Here is a 17,025-nt window from a genome sequence, read left to right on the forward strand (position 1 = left end):
GAATGATTAACCCAGCATCAGTTTTTGTCTATCACATCAGGTTTTTGAGATATAAAATATTGCATTTTCAATACAAACTGCGGAAGAAAAATATTAAATAAATGTGGATATCTACATAAAATGATATTGTAAACACGCTATCCTAAACATACAGCACCATATTTTAACACTAAAGCAGTCACTGACTCGTAACAACTTGCAATCATAAGTGACAGAGTTAATTTCGGGTAAAATCAATGAAAATGGGGTATGCCGATAGCATAAAAATGAGATGTGATAGAGCAAATCTGAGATCAGATTTGGAATCAGCACCCTGAAATCAGTCTCAAACTACACACACCACACACAGACAAAGCTACCCCAGGTAGCCTCTAGAAGGGCTGTAGGGGCAAGTGCTGTTAGTAGCGAGTAGCAGCAGTGTCTATGTACTACACACACCACGCACAGACAAAGCTACCCCAGGTAGCCTCTAGCAGCGCTGTAGGGGCAAGTACTGTTAGTAGCAAGTAGCAGCACCTATGAAGGCCGGCACAGCACACGAGGGGGTGGGTGGCCAGCACCACGCCCGACCGCCTTGGTCTCTCCCCCAGTGCTAGCGATGTTTACTCCACACCGCCGCTACACCAGGTACTCATTTTGAGGCTGAGTCGACCTAGGGGAGGCCCGGGACCGGTTCAGATCATCGTCACCGGTGTTGGCCGTGAGCGGGAATCGAACCCGTGTCGCCGGGTTCGTAGCGCGGCGTAGCGCTAACCGCTGCACCGCCGCTCCCCCCAGCTGTACACAGACACACGCACAGTCTGCACAGACTGCCGGGGGAGGAGAGGCAACTCACGGGGCAGCAGCAGCAGCACGGGGCAGCAGCAGCAGCACGGGGCAGCAGCTGACGGGTTGGGTGGTGCTGGGGGTGGAGGCGCGGCCACCCGGCCCGTCACTAGAGCCTCTCTCTCGTTGGTAAGGAGCACCACCAACATCAACATCCACGATGCCGCGAGAACCACCCTTCCTTAGCAGTGGTAACCACCCTTCCTTAGCAGTGGTAACCACCCTTCCTTAGCAGTGGTAACCACCCTTCCTTAGCAGTGGTAACCACCCTTCTTTAGCAGTGGTAACCACCCTTCTTTAGCAGTGGTAACCACCCTTCCTTAGCAGTGGTAACCACCCTTCCTTAGCAGTGGTAACCACCCTTCCTTAGCAGTGGTAACCACCCTTCTTTAGCAGTGGTAACCACCCTTCCTTAGCAGTGGTAACCACCCTTCTTTATCAGTGATAACCACCCTTCCTTAGCAGTGGTAACCACCCTTCCTTAGCAGTGGTAACCACCCTTCCTTAGCAGTGGTAACCACCCTTCTTTAGCAGTGATAACCACCCTTCCTTAGCAGTGGTAACCACACCCACCCAGGTTACCTGCACTGACCACTCACCTGATTCACCACCTGTACACACACACGTACACACACACACACGTACACACACACGCGTACACACACATACACACGTACACACACACACACGTACACACACACACACACGTACACACACGTACACACGTACACACACACGTACACACACACACGCACATACAATTAATTAAGTGGTGCAAATCAAACTGTGGCCCTTATCCGCTCTACCAATTCCACTCTGACCGGGGCATTGCTCGCCTATCCGAGCTACCAATTCTCCCCTCCATTCAAAAATTTTGTTTAATGTGTTACAACTTTTAAAACCTCCTTTTATAAACGATTATGACACCGCTATAACATTTGTCCCACGGGCAATCAATCACCACCACCATCACCACCATCACCACCATCACCACCATCACCACCACCACCATCATCATCATCACCACCACCACCATCACCATCACCACCGCCACCATCATCACCACCATCACCACCACCATCACCACCACCTGCACCATCACCATCAATAGCATCACCACCATCGCTACCACCATCACCACCATCATCATCACCATCACTACCACCACCATCACCACCATCACCACCATCATCACCACCATCACCACCACCACCATCAACGCCACCACCATATGTGAGTCTATGGCTCTCTCTCTGTGTGAGTGAGTCTATGGGTCTCTGTGTGTGAGTGAGTGAGTCTATGGCTCTCTGTGTGAGTGAGTCTATGGGTCTGTGTGTGTGAGTGAGTCTATGGGTCTGTGTGTGTGAGTGAGTCTATGGCTCTCTGTGTGTGTGAGTCTATGGGTCTGTGTGTGTGATGAGTCTATGGCTCGCTCTGTGTGTGTGAGTGATTCTATGGGTCTCAGAGTCTGAATGACTCTGTCTTCTCGACAGACCTGTTCTCTGTCGAGAAGACAGAGTCTGAATGTGGGGGGGTGGGAGGTTGAAACTTATGGAAACATTTGTAATAGATTGACGGTGATCATTGCCACGAGTGTGTAAGAGAAGTGAACGCATCGCCTGTGGAGAACGCGGGGATCGAACCCGCAACCTTCCGCATGGGAAGCGAGGGCGCTACCCACTGCGCTACTCGCCCAGGGCGTGAAGGTATTAAGCTCTGGGCTCCTACACGGTGACGTTCAGCCTAATCCATGAATGAGTTCTAGATTTGAAGCTTTCAAGTTCAAGTTCATGTATTAGGTGTAGTCCTGTGAGCCATTCGGCTCTTGAATCGGGTGCAACCGCAACAAACAAAAACAAAAACACGAACAAAAAACATCTTAAAGTGAATATGTGACTAAGAGCAAACAGAAAGTCCAAGAAAAGACAGCAAAATATTGCAGAAAAAATCACCGCTACACACCAACGCTGTGTGCAAATATCCCAGTGGGATGCAAGTCAAACAACAACAACAACAATAAGACAACTTAGATTAAGGCCATCAGTCTAACTCTGTACTACAACAAACAAACATGGCTAAACCAATACACTTTTCGAAATCACCAAAATAAAGCCATGAAAGCAAAATTTCGATCAACAATGCTTCTTTTAATAAACAGCAAATCCCAATCAAGCGGTCAGTGCCTTGCCCAATGGACTCACCAAATGTGTAACGTTTTCTATTTGAATAAATGTAAAATAAGTATAACCCGTAAAAACAAAGTTTTTCACTCTAAATCCTTCATATGCGTGGCGGCTAGAGTCCTCTCGTCCTCTGGCTTGAGATGGCTGCCACCTATGGGTCAGATGATTGCCTGCCACCATTAAGCAATTGGTAATTAAATGTTTAATTTGTTTTCCCTATACAGTGTAAAATTTTGGACATTATTTTTCACGAACATTAATTGTCACGCACAACGAGTCTGTGTGCAAAATGTCAGCTCGATTGGATCACGGGAAGTGGGTTAAAAAACGACCGAAAGATTTGCACGGTCGTAAGCAAGCAAGCAAGCACGCAAGCACGCAAGCATGCGAACTTAATATAAAGGATTTAATAAGTATAACCCGTAAAAACAAAGTTTTTCACTATAAATCCTTTATATGCGTGGCAGCGAACTTAATATAAAGGATTTAAAAATATATTCGCCTGTGGAGGACGCGGGGATCGAACCCGCGACCTCTCGCATGGGAAGCGAGACTGCGCCACTCGCCCAGCGCGTGAAGGTGTCACGCGCTGGGCTCCTACACGGTGACGTTCAGCCACATCCATGATGAGTTCCAGATGTGAAGCTTTCGTGACTGCAATGATTCATACTCTTAGTTTTTTTCGGTCAAGTCGCTTATTAAATTGTAGATTTGAAGCTTTCGTGACTGCAATGATTCATACTCTTAGGCTTTTTCGGTAAAGTCGCTTATTAAATTGTAGATTTGAAGCTTTCGTGACTGCAATGGTTCATACTCTTAGGCTTTTTTCGGTAAAGTCGTTTATTAAATTGTAGATTTGAAGCTTTCGTGACTGCAATGATTCATGCTCTTAGGCTTTTTCGGTAAAGTCACTCATTAAAGCATAAAACCCACGACGTTTCGATCTCAACACATTAACATGATGTATTAATGACGTCAGTTAGAGTAGCCACTCGTTGTGGGAGGGGAATGTCTTGTACCCCGGAAGTGACGTCATGTCACCTGCTGCCGCGTGACGTCACAAGCTGCAGCTTCGCGCGTGCAGTGAAATCCGAGGTGAGAAATTCTCATCGTCGTGGTGGTTGTGGTTGTGGTGGTTGTTGTTGTTGTGGTTGTTGTTGTTTACCAAGGTAGAGCCTCGCTCTCTCTCTCGTAGGGATGTCACTAGAGCAGCAGCAGCTTGTGAATCGATGTCCAAGTTGGAACTTTACAACGCGGGGCCTAGACACGCGGGGCCTTGCCTCCTGCCCTCGCCTGGTCGCGTTTGCTTTAATTCCCTCCCTAAAGTTTAATTTGTCTTCACGCGGCTCGCTACTTTGTCACTTTGGTTTATTGTAGATATTAACGCAGTTTTTTTTTGTTTTTTTACCAGCCCAAGCCCGCCTGAGCTGCTGTACCGCTCTTGTTTACAGAAGCTACCTGCCCACAACAACAACAAGGTGGGTGGGTGGGGTTTTGTCAACGCGTGTGTCAATGTTTTGACTTAAAACTTTCGTAACTGCAGCAATTCATATTCTTGGTTCTTTCTGTAAAGTCACGGAGATAGAAAATAAAAAAACAGATCAAAATATTAAATTAAATAAAAAATTGAAAATAAAGAAAAAAAACCCACGACGTTTTGACCGCAACACAAGTGGTCTTTGTTTAATTTTTAGATTTGATGAAGCTTTCGTGACTGCAAGGATTCATATTCTTAGGTTTTTTCGGTAAAGTCACCAGGTAGGTAAAAACATTAAAATTAATAAAAGTAAAATAAAATAAAGATCACGACGTTGTGTTGCCTCCGAAACGTCGTGATCTTAATTTTATTTGACTTTTATTAATTTTAATGTTTTTACCTACCTGGTGACTTTACCGAAAAAACCTGAGAATATTTATTTAATTTCATGATCTGTTATTTGTATTTGCTATCTACGTGACTTTAGAACCAAGACTACGTGTGTCAATGTCTGTCAAACACGCTGAGCGCGTGCTGATGTTGACTCTAAATGTGGAGGGGACAACCCCTGCTGCTGTTCACCATGGCACTGTGTGTGTGCCAGAGTGAAGTCTATTCACTCTGTTGAACACGCACGTTATGTCAAAACAAAATTATATCTTCTTGGTTATTTCGGTAAAGTCACGTAGAAGGGAAATAATAAAATAATAAAAATAAAACATTAAATAATATAATAAAATAATATGGCCATATAATTTTATTATATTTCGATGTAAAGCTTTCGTGACTGCAGGGATTCATCTTGGTTCCTTCGGTAAAGTCACGTAGAAGGGAAATAATAAAGTAATACAAATAAAACATAATAAATTAATATAATATAATAAAATAATAAAATAAAATAATATGATCATATAATATTAAATTTCGATGTAAAGCTTTCGTGACTGCAGGGATTCATCTTCTTGGTTCTTTGGGTAAAGTCACGTAGAAGGGAAATAACAAAATAATACAAATAAAACATAATAATATAAAATATTGTATTAGTTTTATTTTTATTATTTCCCTTCTACGTGACTTTACCGAAAGAACCAAGAAGATGAATCCCTGCAGTCACGAAAGCTTTAAATCGAAAGTTACATTTCAGATTAGTCTATGGGTCTCAACCATGTGTCTCTGTGGGTCTTTATGTGTATCTGTGGGTTTCTATGTGTCTCTGTGGGTCTCTGTGTGACTCTGTGGGTCTCTATGGGTTTCTATTAATCTCCATAGGTCTCTATTCATCTCGATGTATCTCTATGGGTCTCTGTCTGTCTCTGTGGGTCTCTATGGGTTTCTATTAATCTCCATAGGTCTCTATTCATCTCGATGTATCTCTATGGGTCTCTATGGGTCTCTGTGGGTCTCTGTGGGTCTCTATGGGTCTCTATTCATCTCCATGGGTCTTTACTCATCTCGATGCATCTATGGGTCTCTGTGGGTCTCTGTGGGTCTATTAATCTCCATGGGTCTTTTATCATATCGATGTATCTCTATGGATCTCTATGGGTCTCTATGTGTCTCTGTGGGTCTCTATGGGTTTCTATTAATCTCCATGGGTCTTTTATCATCTTGATGTATCACTATGGGTCGAAATGGAAACAGGAAGTTAACACAGCACGCACGTGCAGCAGCAGAAGTCGGATCTGTTCATCCCCAGCATTCAAGGACATCTCAGCCTGGGTTCACACCTCTGAGTTACGATTGAACATTAATTAACGCATTTCTGCATAACACAAACAGTGTTGGTTTCAACACCCTTTGCGATGTCAGCTGAATTTTGCTCTCAGAAATATTCCTTTTGTAGCCAGACAGCCGAAATTGTGCGCTCGGAATTTTGGGTTCACATTCATTGTTATGACTATTTGCCCTCTCCTTGTGTGCCATAACAGCCCGTGTGATGAATGTGGGAAACTGTTTCACTACATCATGAATATATGAATAAGTATAGACGTGTAAGTCACGTGTGACTGTGTTTTTGCATTCCTCTGTGTCTTGATACTGATGTGTAGGTGGTCTGGATATTCTTTATTTCTGTCTGCAGCTGTCGCTTGGTCTGATGGAGCAAAGACGCTCAGCACAGCTCGGTACGGCAAGGCAACAATACGACCAGCGTGGATACAGCACGGAGCAGACTGGAAATTTGACACAGCACCAGAGAACACACACAGGAGAGAAACCCTTCAAGTGCAGTGTGTGTGGGAAGGCGTTTGCATGGCCATCTGCTCTTCAGATCCACCAGAGAGCACACACAGGAGAGAAACCCTTCAAGTGCAGTGTGTGTGGGAAGGCGTTTTCACGGTCATTTGCTCTTGTAGAACACCAGAGAACACACACGGGAGAGAAACCCTTCAAGTGCAGTGTGTGTGGGAAGGCGTTTGCACATCCATCAAATCTTCATGTACACCAGAGAACACACACAGGAGAGAAACTTTTCAAGTGCAGTGTGTGTGGGAACGCGTTTTCACAGTCATCTTCTCTTAAAAAACACCAGAGAACACACACGGGAGAGAAACCCTTCAAGTGCAGTGTGTGTGTGGAAGGCGTTTTCACGGTCATCTTATCTTAAAATACACCAGAGAACACACACGGGAGAGAAACCCTTCAAGTGCACTGTGTGTGTGAAGGCATTTTCACAGTCATCTTCTCTTATAAAACACCAGAGAACACACACAGGAGAGAAACCCTTCAAGTGCACTGTGTGTGGGAAGGCATTTACACAGTCATCAAATCTTCAAGCACACCAGAGAACACACACGGGAGAGAAACCCTTCAAGTGCACTCCGTGCGGGATGGCGTTTACACGGTCATCACATCTTCAAGTTCACCAGAGAACACAGACGCATCAGAATATCCACAAGGAGTGGAGTGTGAAGTCAGCTTGTGAAAGTCAAAGTGCCGCAATGAGCCCATCCCTTGTGAAACAAGAACCGGAAGAAAATCCCAGCTTGGACACTTTTAAAGGTACCGAGGTGAAATATGAAGAGGTGAAATGTGAAGAAGTGATGGTGAAGAGCGAAGAAGTGAAGGTAAAATGTGAAGATGAAGATTCAAATCCTAAATGGGACCTTTACATTCATGGAGGCGACGTGAAGCAGGAGGAGAATTCGGACTGTGAGGCAACTCCCAGCAGTTTGTGGAGGTGGAGGTGTGGGTGGACTTTCTCTGAGACGATACAAAGTCAAATGGAGACCCGGTAGATGTTTAAACCAGTGACGATGCCGCTCCAATAGATGCACCCTTGTCACAGGCCTTTAATGACAAGAATGTGAAGTTGAACACTCAGTTCCTAGGTGCAACCTGCAGAGTAAGAGCGAGTGGCCAGTCTTTGTGGACCTGTGTGTTGGTAGATCTCTAACCAGGAGCGAGAGCCAATAAGCTCCCAAGCATTCACTCTGTTATAATTGCTTTTACATGGTGCTTACTTAATCCGCTCAGCAACTCGGAGTTTTGTATCGTATCTCGTCTCAAACACTCGAAGAGCACCCCAAGTGGCAGCTGCCCCTGTGTGGCACAAGGTGGTGGCCCTGCACCGGCCTGCGTGTGGACAAGAGCCTGTCGGTAGGGGGCGATGGTTGATGTGGCATCTCAGTTGTGGAGTTTGTAGGTAATGTTTAGAATTTGCTACATTTTGACCCAGACGCCAACATGCAATGACCTACTCGTTTTGAATGACACAATTTTATGTTTCACATCCGCTGTTCAGTAGAGGGTGCATTCTTTAAATAGCTCCTTGTTAATACGATGTTATCTAAACTAAATTGTTCAATTTTGTAAGAACGTAATCAACCAGGTAGGGTGTTGACTGTTGTGTTGGCTGACTGTTGTGTTGTGTTGCATTATATTTCTAAGTTCACTATGTTTGTTTTCTCATTCACTTGTTGCACCTGATGATGGTTGCTTGTGTTCCAATCGAAATGTCGTATTCTGTTATTTAATTTCTTTTTCCGTGACTTTACCGATGCAGTAAGTTTCACTGCAGTTATTCAATGTCAATATGCCTGTCAGTAGTTTAGAATGAATACTTTTCTGATTGTGCGCATACATTGAACATTTTGTCTGAGGGTCAAACATCGAATAAGCGATGTTGGGACAAAGTGTGTGTTTGTGTTTGTAAGTAGCCTGTAGAGATTACTCAGGTGAGACCCGTTATTCTTGTGATACAGGTCAAGGGTACTTTTGTGTTTCAAGGAAGTATCTGCCTCTGGAGTAGGGAGCATGCAATAGGGAGCACGCTCGGATCATCCGTCAGTTACAAGGCGTACCGCTTAAACGCTACACGTAGAGGAGATACATTCTTTACAACACGAATTATAATTTTGTATTACGTGTTGACAGAGACTTTGTCAAACTAGGACGAGAAATGTTCCTTGTTGATTCACGTCTGGAGGTTCATAACCGTGGGTTGAAGCGAGCCCGGCTGCTGTTGAGACGCTGTCCACCAATAAGGGTCCATAGGTGGCTTGCACTGAATCAATGATGCACTCCCAGAAGGCCGTGATAGTTATAGTTTAAAACATTCCTTTGTTTCGTGGAGAGATCGATAAATGAAATATGTAGAGTCTGAATTCTTTCATAGCAAGGAGGTAATTTTAAGAGCACATTTAAAATGCATTTTTTTTACAATTTTGTGTTCAGTTACAAGGCAGAGCACATTCTACCCAACGCTAATTAGGATTTTGTATGACGTCTTATGTTGGTGAACTAGGACAAGAAATGTTCCTTGCTGATGAACGTCTGGATGTTGACAACCGTGGGTAGAAGCGAGCCCTGACTGCTGTTGAGACATCGTGCACAAGAACCGGCCCACAGCTGCCTCGCACTGAGTCAATGCTGCACTAGTCATGGACTCGCAGAAGGCCGTGGGATTTATATTTTGTGTAAAACGTTCCTTTGTTTCGTGGAGAGACCGATTAAATTAAAGACGTCTTGTCTGCTGATCTTGTTCATATCTGTGTACATCGATGTCCCACATTGCTTACCACATTTAAATGTTAATTTTGGAGCTTTCGTGACTGCAGGAATTATTCTTTGGTTCTTTCGGTTAAGTCACGTCTAAAGATAAAATAATAAATTAAATAATAGCATATTACGACGTTTTGATTGCAACACAAGCAATCATCAGGCATAAAAGAAATAGCAACACAAATCTAACTAGAAAACTATAGATAGACACACAAGCAGACAGACATCACAAGGACACAGAGAGAGAACACATTGGCACAAAGAGAGAGGTTGTGGGGGCCGTTGGCCCCCGGGGTCCCTCCCGCCTGCATCCCCTATTCCGTTTACGTTACCCCACCTCCCTATTACCCGCTACGGTTTCGCCGGCATTCGAACGCGACGCCCCTACTATTTACAGCCTCGCGCCGCGCTCCCACGCTGCGAGCATACGTGCGCACATCATCAATCAAACGCCGTGCTCGCAGTATAGCCCTGTGCGGCACGTTACCAATGCGCATCCGTATCCGACACGTAACGAACGTATGCGCACTCCCACACACAGCTCTGCGCGGCACTCACTCAACACTGACCACCCACGTTAGGATCGCGCACCTGTATTATACACGTCGTGAACGTGCGCGCACACACATACAGCTCCACACGCGATACCCACTCTTGCGCCGCTCTGCGCCGCGCTGGCCGCTCACGTTACGATCGCGCACCTGGGGTACGCCGATTACGCACGCCGAGAGCTTACGCAAGTAACGAGCACACGCAAGCTCGCACAAAGCTAACAGCTTCACTGCGCACCGCGGTTTCGCACACGCGAGCGGGGCGCACGCCGACACGACGACTCGTCCCCTCCCGCACTCGCGCGTGCACGTCAACACAAGTATCGTACAAGGACGATTCTCCTCTCACACGGCTGCGTAGGCACGCCAACACACAAAAGTGCTCTCCCCGGGCGTTAACACACACACCTCCGTACCTGCACAATCGTACAGAGACCACGGCCTTTACGCATACAACGACCACACACCCGCGAATGCAGTGCACGCTAATACCACGTTCAAAAACACCCAACAACACGGTTTTGTTACTACGCTCGAGATTTTATTAGCCCTTGTTAACCCACCGAGCCACCCGTGTGTGTGTGCGGGCCAGCAAGGCGCTTCTAACCCATTCTCTGGTGGCGTGCAGCCCTATTCTATGCTGCGCTCTCTGTTAAACCGCTTTCCTACTCGTCCTTACCCCGAACTAACCCTCTCCTACGGATCCTACTCTCCGCTCTGAGGTGTTGTAAGGCGCGTAATACGATACCGTCTGTAGTCCTAGGTGACCTTGCGGCGCTCAGATCGTCCTGCAGACAATCTAGCGGCTCGCCCGATGACTCCTTCGTCGCTGACTCCGTCTCAAAACTCCAGAAGAAGAGAGTTCCCTACTGCCCCTGCGTTTTCTTTTAAACTATCCACATCAAAGGCTAGGCGCCCCCGTCCCGACCGCCTTGGTCTCTCGACCAATCCTGAGCCTAGGATTTCCCGCCCTTTTGCGATCCCGCCGGCCTTTGACCTTTTGACCAATCAGTAGTCCCGGGTGCTGATCCCAGCTATCCGCCTTGCTGGCCCGTGTTTGTGTTTGTATGCGTTTCTAACTGCGGGGCTCTCTGAGCTCGCCGTGGTCGTGCGATCTCAAATTCGCCCACGGCGCCGCAGTGTTACTTGGCCTGGGAAGGGTCCTGTCCAATTCCCTGGCCCTGAGAAACCGTGGGGTAACCCCCCGAGGGGGCCCTCGGGTGAAAACTCAGGGTAGGTGACCCGACCACGAGGCCCTACGTGGGTGCGGGTGCGTGCTTATGTGGGGGGGGGGTGATGGGGGGAAGTGCGGTGGGGGAAGCCGGGCGGCTCCCTGGCTCGGCAGAGCGGCCCCGTCGTTGTGGCACCACAAGTAGCAGCGCCTATGGAGACTGACACGGCACACGAGGGGGTGGGTGTCCAGCACCATGCCCGGCCGCCTTTGTCTCCCCAGTGGCGATGTTTACACACCGCACCAGCTACTCATTTGAGGCCGAGTCTACCTAGGGGAGGCCCGTGACCGGTTCAGATGTTGGCCGCGAGCGGGAATCGAGTCTGTCTAATGGTTCCGTGACTCAGCTGTGACAATTGTCGGGATGATATTTTGTGTTTCTCCTGGAGGAAGCCGACGTGCTATGCAGCCCAGTGGGGGCGCTGGGGTCAGACTGCACCGCGGCAGAAAGTCGCAATAAAAACCACGACGCCCCGTCCAGTCTCACGCGACGCATTCCTCTTCGCCCTCGACTGCTCTCATTTTTATCTCGCGGATTCTTCAGTCGTGATTTGAAGCCTTCGTGACTGCAGGCATCGTTCCATACTCTTTTGTTCTTTAAGTCACGCGGGTGAAAAAAAACTCTATGGCATAGACTCAGCACTGCCCATAGACTCAGCACTGCACCATAGACTCAGCACTGCCCATAGACTCAGCACTGCACCATAGACTCAGCACTGCACCATAGACTCAACACTGCACCATGGACTCAACACTGCACCATAGACTCAGCACTGTCCATAGACTCAACACTACACCATAGACTCAACACTGCCCATAGACTCAACACTACACCATAGACTCAACACTACACCATAGACTCAACACTGCACCATAGACTCAACACTGCACCATAGACTCAGCACTGCACCATAGACTCAACACTGCACCATAGACTCAACACTGCCCATAGACTCAGCACTGCACCATAGACTCAACACTGCACCATAGACTCAACACTGCACCATAGACTCAACACTGCCCATAGACTCAACACTGCCCATAGACTCAACACTGCACCATAGACTCAACACTGCACCATAGACTCAGCACTGCCCATAGACTCAGCACTGCACCATAGACTCAACACTGCACCATAGACTCAACACTGCACCATAGACTCAACACTGCACCATAGACTCAACACTGCCCATAGACTCAACACTGCACCATAGACTCAGCACTGCCCATAGACTCAACACTGCACCATAGACTCAACACTGCACCATAGACTCAGCACTGACCATAGACTCAGCACTGCACCATAGACTCAACACTGCACCATAGACTCAACACTGCACCATAGACTCAGCACTGCACCATAGACTCAACACTGCACCATAGACTCAACACTGCACTATAGACTCAACACTGCACCATAGACTCAGCACTGCCCATAGACTCAACACTGCGTGGTGCCACAACGACGGGGCCGCTCTGCCGAACCAGGGAGCCACCCGGCTTCCCCCACCGCACTGCCCCCCATCACCCGCCCCACATAAGCACACATCCGCACGCATCCCCCCCCCCCCCCCCCATAGAGCTGGAAGGGAAGGTCACCTGATCGACCGGTTTTTATCCGAGAGACCCTTATCGAGATTAATTCTCACGGTTTCCGGCGATCAGGGAATTGGATGACCTCCCCGTGCTACGTGGCACCGCGGCGCTGCGGCCGGCCTTAATATGGTGAGGTCGCGGCGTGGGGCATTCGGCCACCGCGGTTGAGGCGCATTTCCCCCCACACACACCCCCACGAGTCGACGGGGCAAGCAGGGGAGGCACGGGACAGCATGAATAGCGGGCTCACAGGGGCTGTTGCGCATAGTCATGGAGGGTTGGGATAATTGCGCTTGAGCGCGCAGGCCCCATTGTTAGGGAGGGTAAGGGAGTAATTAGGATTTACGCCTTGCACGCAGCACACTGATTAGCATATCAACAGCGCCCGGGAACCGCCGTGCGCGGGCTTGGGGTGCACGAGCCCATTGTTCAGCGCAGCATCCCCTTTGAGGTAGGGAGGATAAATAGAGGAGCGGAGAGGGGAAATGGCCCCTTCTCTCCAGGCCAGCGGACCAGCAGGAGTTCCAGCCAGCGACCCGGACGTCCGTGCGACGCATCGAGGTACGCTGTTAGCGCAGAAAGCAGCGAACCTCCGCGGGCACCAAACAGTGAGTGGGGAGGTGAAGTAGGGTATCGTAAGCCGATAAATAGGGAATAGGTACAGGTTTAGTGGAATAGGCCAGCCTCGTCGACTCACTGATTCAACATCAATTCGCAGGTGGCATATAATAAATCATTAATAGCGAAGCGTGGTCTCGCGTGATCTTGTCGTGCAGCGTGAGCGTGTGGGTGCGCTGTGTGCACAGTGGTTCGCCACGTGAGTGAGCGCTGCGCGGAGCTGAGCGCGCGGGTTGCGCGTGGGTACGCAGTGATTCTGTAGTGCTGCGGCTCGCCTCGGGGGAGCGCTGCGCAGAGCGGTGCGAGAGTGGGTGTCGCGTGTGTTCACTCCGTGTGTGATACAGGTGCGCGAGTATAACGTGAGTTGAGTTGGAGTGCGCGGAGCGGCGTGTGTGTGGGCGTGCGTGCGTTCGCTCCGCGTGGGTTGCAGGCGCGCGATTAGGAAAGGGAAGTATCGTAGTAGAGAGGGGCAGAATACTAATCGGTGATTAACCATGCCCATTACGCGGACCCGCGGTGGAGGGGAATCCGCGGGCGACGGCTCCCACACCATAGGTGAGGAACTTAGCAGCGGTTCGCTTAGCAGCGGGGGGGCGATTGATGATGCTAGCCCGGCCGTTAGCATTATCGAGGGAGGGATCTCGGGGGCTAGCGACCCCCGCAAATTGGTGTCGGAAGCGGTACGGACCCCCGCGTTACCTCACGCTAAAATAAGACTAATATTTACCGGCCGGGGGGCCCCTTCGTGGAAGGCATTCGCCCGCAATCTCTTAGGGGCCAAGGAAATTAATGGATGGACGGACGCGCAGGCAGTACGTCAACTTAATATGAATCTTGATGGGCGGGCAGCCGATTTTGTAGAAGCGTTACCCGCGAGCGCACAGACACAGCTAGAGGAGCTGATGCGCCGACTCGATCAGCGTTTTGGCACGCGTGACGAGGAGGAAGCAAAATCGGCCTTAGAGGCGCGCCGTCGCCAACCTGGCGAAGATCTACGTGATTACGCCGAGGATGTGCGCGAGTTAACAAAGATCGCACGCCCGGGGTACGCAACTGATGTTATTGAGGAACTGGCCGCCGAGAAAATCCAGTGGTACCTGTCTCGCACGGCGTGGTGGCAGCCAGACATGAGCTGCCCACGTCTTCCCTTTAACACCCTTGTCGAGCGCGCACGTAAGTGTGAAAGAATTCACAGCGAACGCGCGCAGCTCCGGGGGCTGGGACGAGAGCGCGCCATTGCGAGCCTGCTCTCGGAAGACGAGGAGGAGGAACAGGAGCTCGCGAGGACGGTAAGGGGCCGGGAAAGAGAGCCTCCAGTGTCCCGCGAGACAACCCCGGGATGGGTAGCCGGGTTACAGGCTGGCATGGGAGATATGATAACCCAAGTAGACGATAAAATGAGCCGAAATATGGCCAAGCTACAGTCTACCATTGAGACGGAGATGGGGGAACTACGCTCGACCGTAGGGGGGCTGGCCGGGAGGGTGTCCCAATTAGAGTCCGATTTGGGACAACTGCGTACTGGAGGAGGGAGAGGGAGTGGGCAGAGAGCCCATTACGGAGCCGCCACCCCTCCCCGGGCATGTTATATGTGCGATCGCCGAGGGCATCTAGTGAGGGACTGTCCTCAGGTCGCCCGAGCTAGACAAGAGCTAAGGTCAAACACTAAGGCCCCCCTAGAGAGGGGACCACCGGGGGGTGAAATCGACGTAGCCCCGACACAAACAAGCTGTGAGAATAATGGCGAGCGAGTGATCTCCACACAGGTTCCAGCAACAACGCCCACAGAAACGGTGACTCCTGGCGACTGGCTGCGGGAGCTGGTGGCGGGGATCACGGGGGCCACGTCGCTGGTGGAAGGGGAGGTAAACGGAGTGCGTACCCGAATCCTGCTGGACACGGGGGCGGTGGCCTCGCTCGTGAGCGCAGCGCACTGCAGCGCGATCGGGGTCGACGTGCGTCACCTGCAGGCCCCGGACCGCGCGCTGCACACAGCGAGCGGAGCCGGAATGGGGCTGCTGGGGAGAGCCACCCTAGAGGTCCGCATAGGCAGCCAGGTGTGCACGCAGGAGTTCTACGTGTCGAGTGCGTTGTGTCACGAGTGTATCGCAGGCACCGACCTCCTAGAATGGTTGGGACTCAACGTGCAACCCCGCCAGCGATGCGCCACCATGGAGAGCAACGGCGAGCGGATACCGTTCCTGGGACGAGAACCAACGCGCCGCCGCTTTGCACCTGTGGCCGCTATCCTGGCGACGGCAGTCACCATCGGCCCGCTCACCGAGATGCTGGTGCCGGTGGCAACATCCCCCACCGACCCCGCGCTCCGACCATCAGGGGAGGTAATGCTAACTCCTCACCTGGAGTTGGCAAAACGGTATGGGGTTGTGGGATCCGCCACGTTGGTAAACGCAGATGGGGACCGATTGTTTATGCGGATGTTTAACCCCCACAATACCCCAGCGATACTGCGACGGCGCACCCCGATAGCCACCGTACACCCCCTGCACGCACGCCACTCTAACGACTCGGTGTTCGCACTCTGGGCTGAGGACCCCGGGCGTCCTGAGGGTGACCAGGACCTGGCCTGGCAAGTCGGCCCGACTCCCCGAGCCGAGGTCGTTCCCCTGCTCGACGCGTTACATGTACCATGGGCGGATTTACCTAAGGGAGAGGCCGATCGGCTGCGCGAGTTACTGCGGGAGTATGCCGATGTATTCAGTGAACACGACTCGGACGTGGGTCGGACCGATCTTGTTAAGCACCAAATTGACACCGGTGCAGCCCGACCCATCAAACTCCCTGCGTACCGAGTGGGCGCACCCGAACGCGCCCAAATCAAAGAGGCAGTTGGAGACATGCTTCGCGATAACATAATTCAGCCCTCGGCGAGCCCCTGGTCAGCCCCGGTGGTACTAGTAACGAAAAAGGATGGGTCAACCCGGTTCTGCGTCGATTACCATAAACTAAATGCAGTCACGCTCGGCGATGCCTTCCCCATACCCCGCATCGACGACACCTTCGACAGTCTCGCAGGAGCGCGGTATTTTTCCACCCTCGATCTGGCGTCCGGTTACTGGCAGGTGGAGATGACGGAGGAGGATCGGCCAAAAACAGCATTCACCACCTCGATGGGCCTGTTTGAGTTTCGAGTGTTGCCGTTCGGACTCACTAACGCGCCCGCGACGTTCCAGCGGTTGATGGAGTTGGTGATGCGGGGCTTGCAGTGGGAACAGTGCCTGATTTACTTGGACGATGTGATAGTGTTCAGTAGATCTTTGTCTGAGCATTGGTCCAGGCTTCGTGAGGTGTTCCAGCGACTGCGAGCGGCTCATCTCAAGCTCAAGCCATGTAAGTGTTACATCGCACAACGCGAGGTGGGGTACCTCGGGCATCGCGTCAGCGAGGCAGGCGTGCACACCGATCCGGAGAAGGTACGCGCCGTAGTGGAGTGGCCACGGCCAAGGAATTTGACGGAGATCAATCATTTTTGGGGCTCGCCACCTATTATCGTCGATTTGTAAAGGGATTCAGCGAGATTGC

Source organism: Lethenteron reissneri, unplaced genomic scaffold (genome assembly GCF_015708825.2).
Source record: "Lethenteron reissneri isolate LAM-NWPU_2019-01 unplaced genomic scaffold, ASM1570882v1 scaffold_1392, whole genome shotgun sequence".
In the NCBI taxonomy this organism is placed as follows: Eukaryota; Metazoa; Chordata; class Hyperoartia; order Petromyzontiformes; family Petromyzontidae; genus Lethenteron; species Lethenteron reissneri.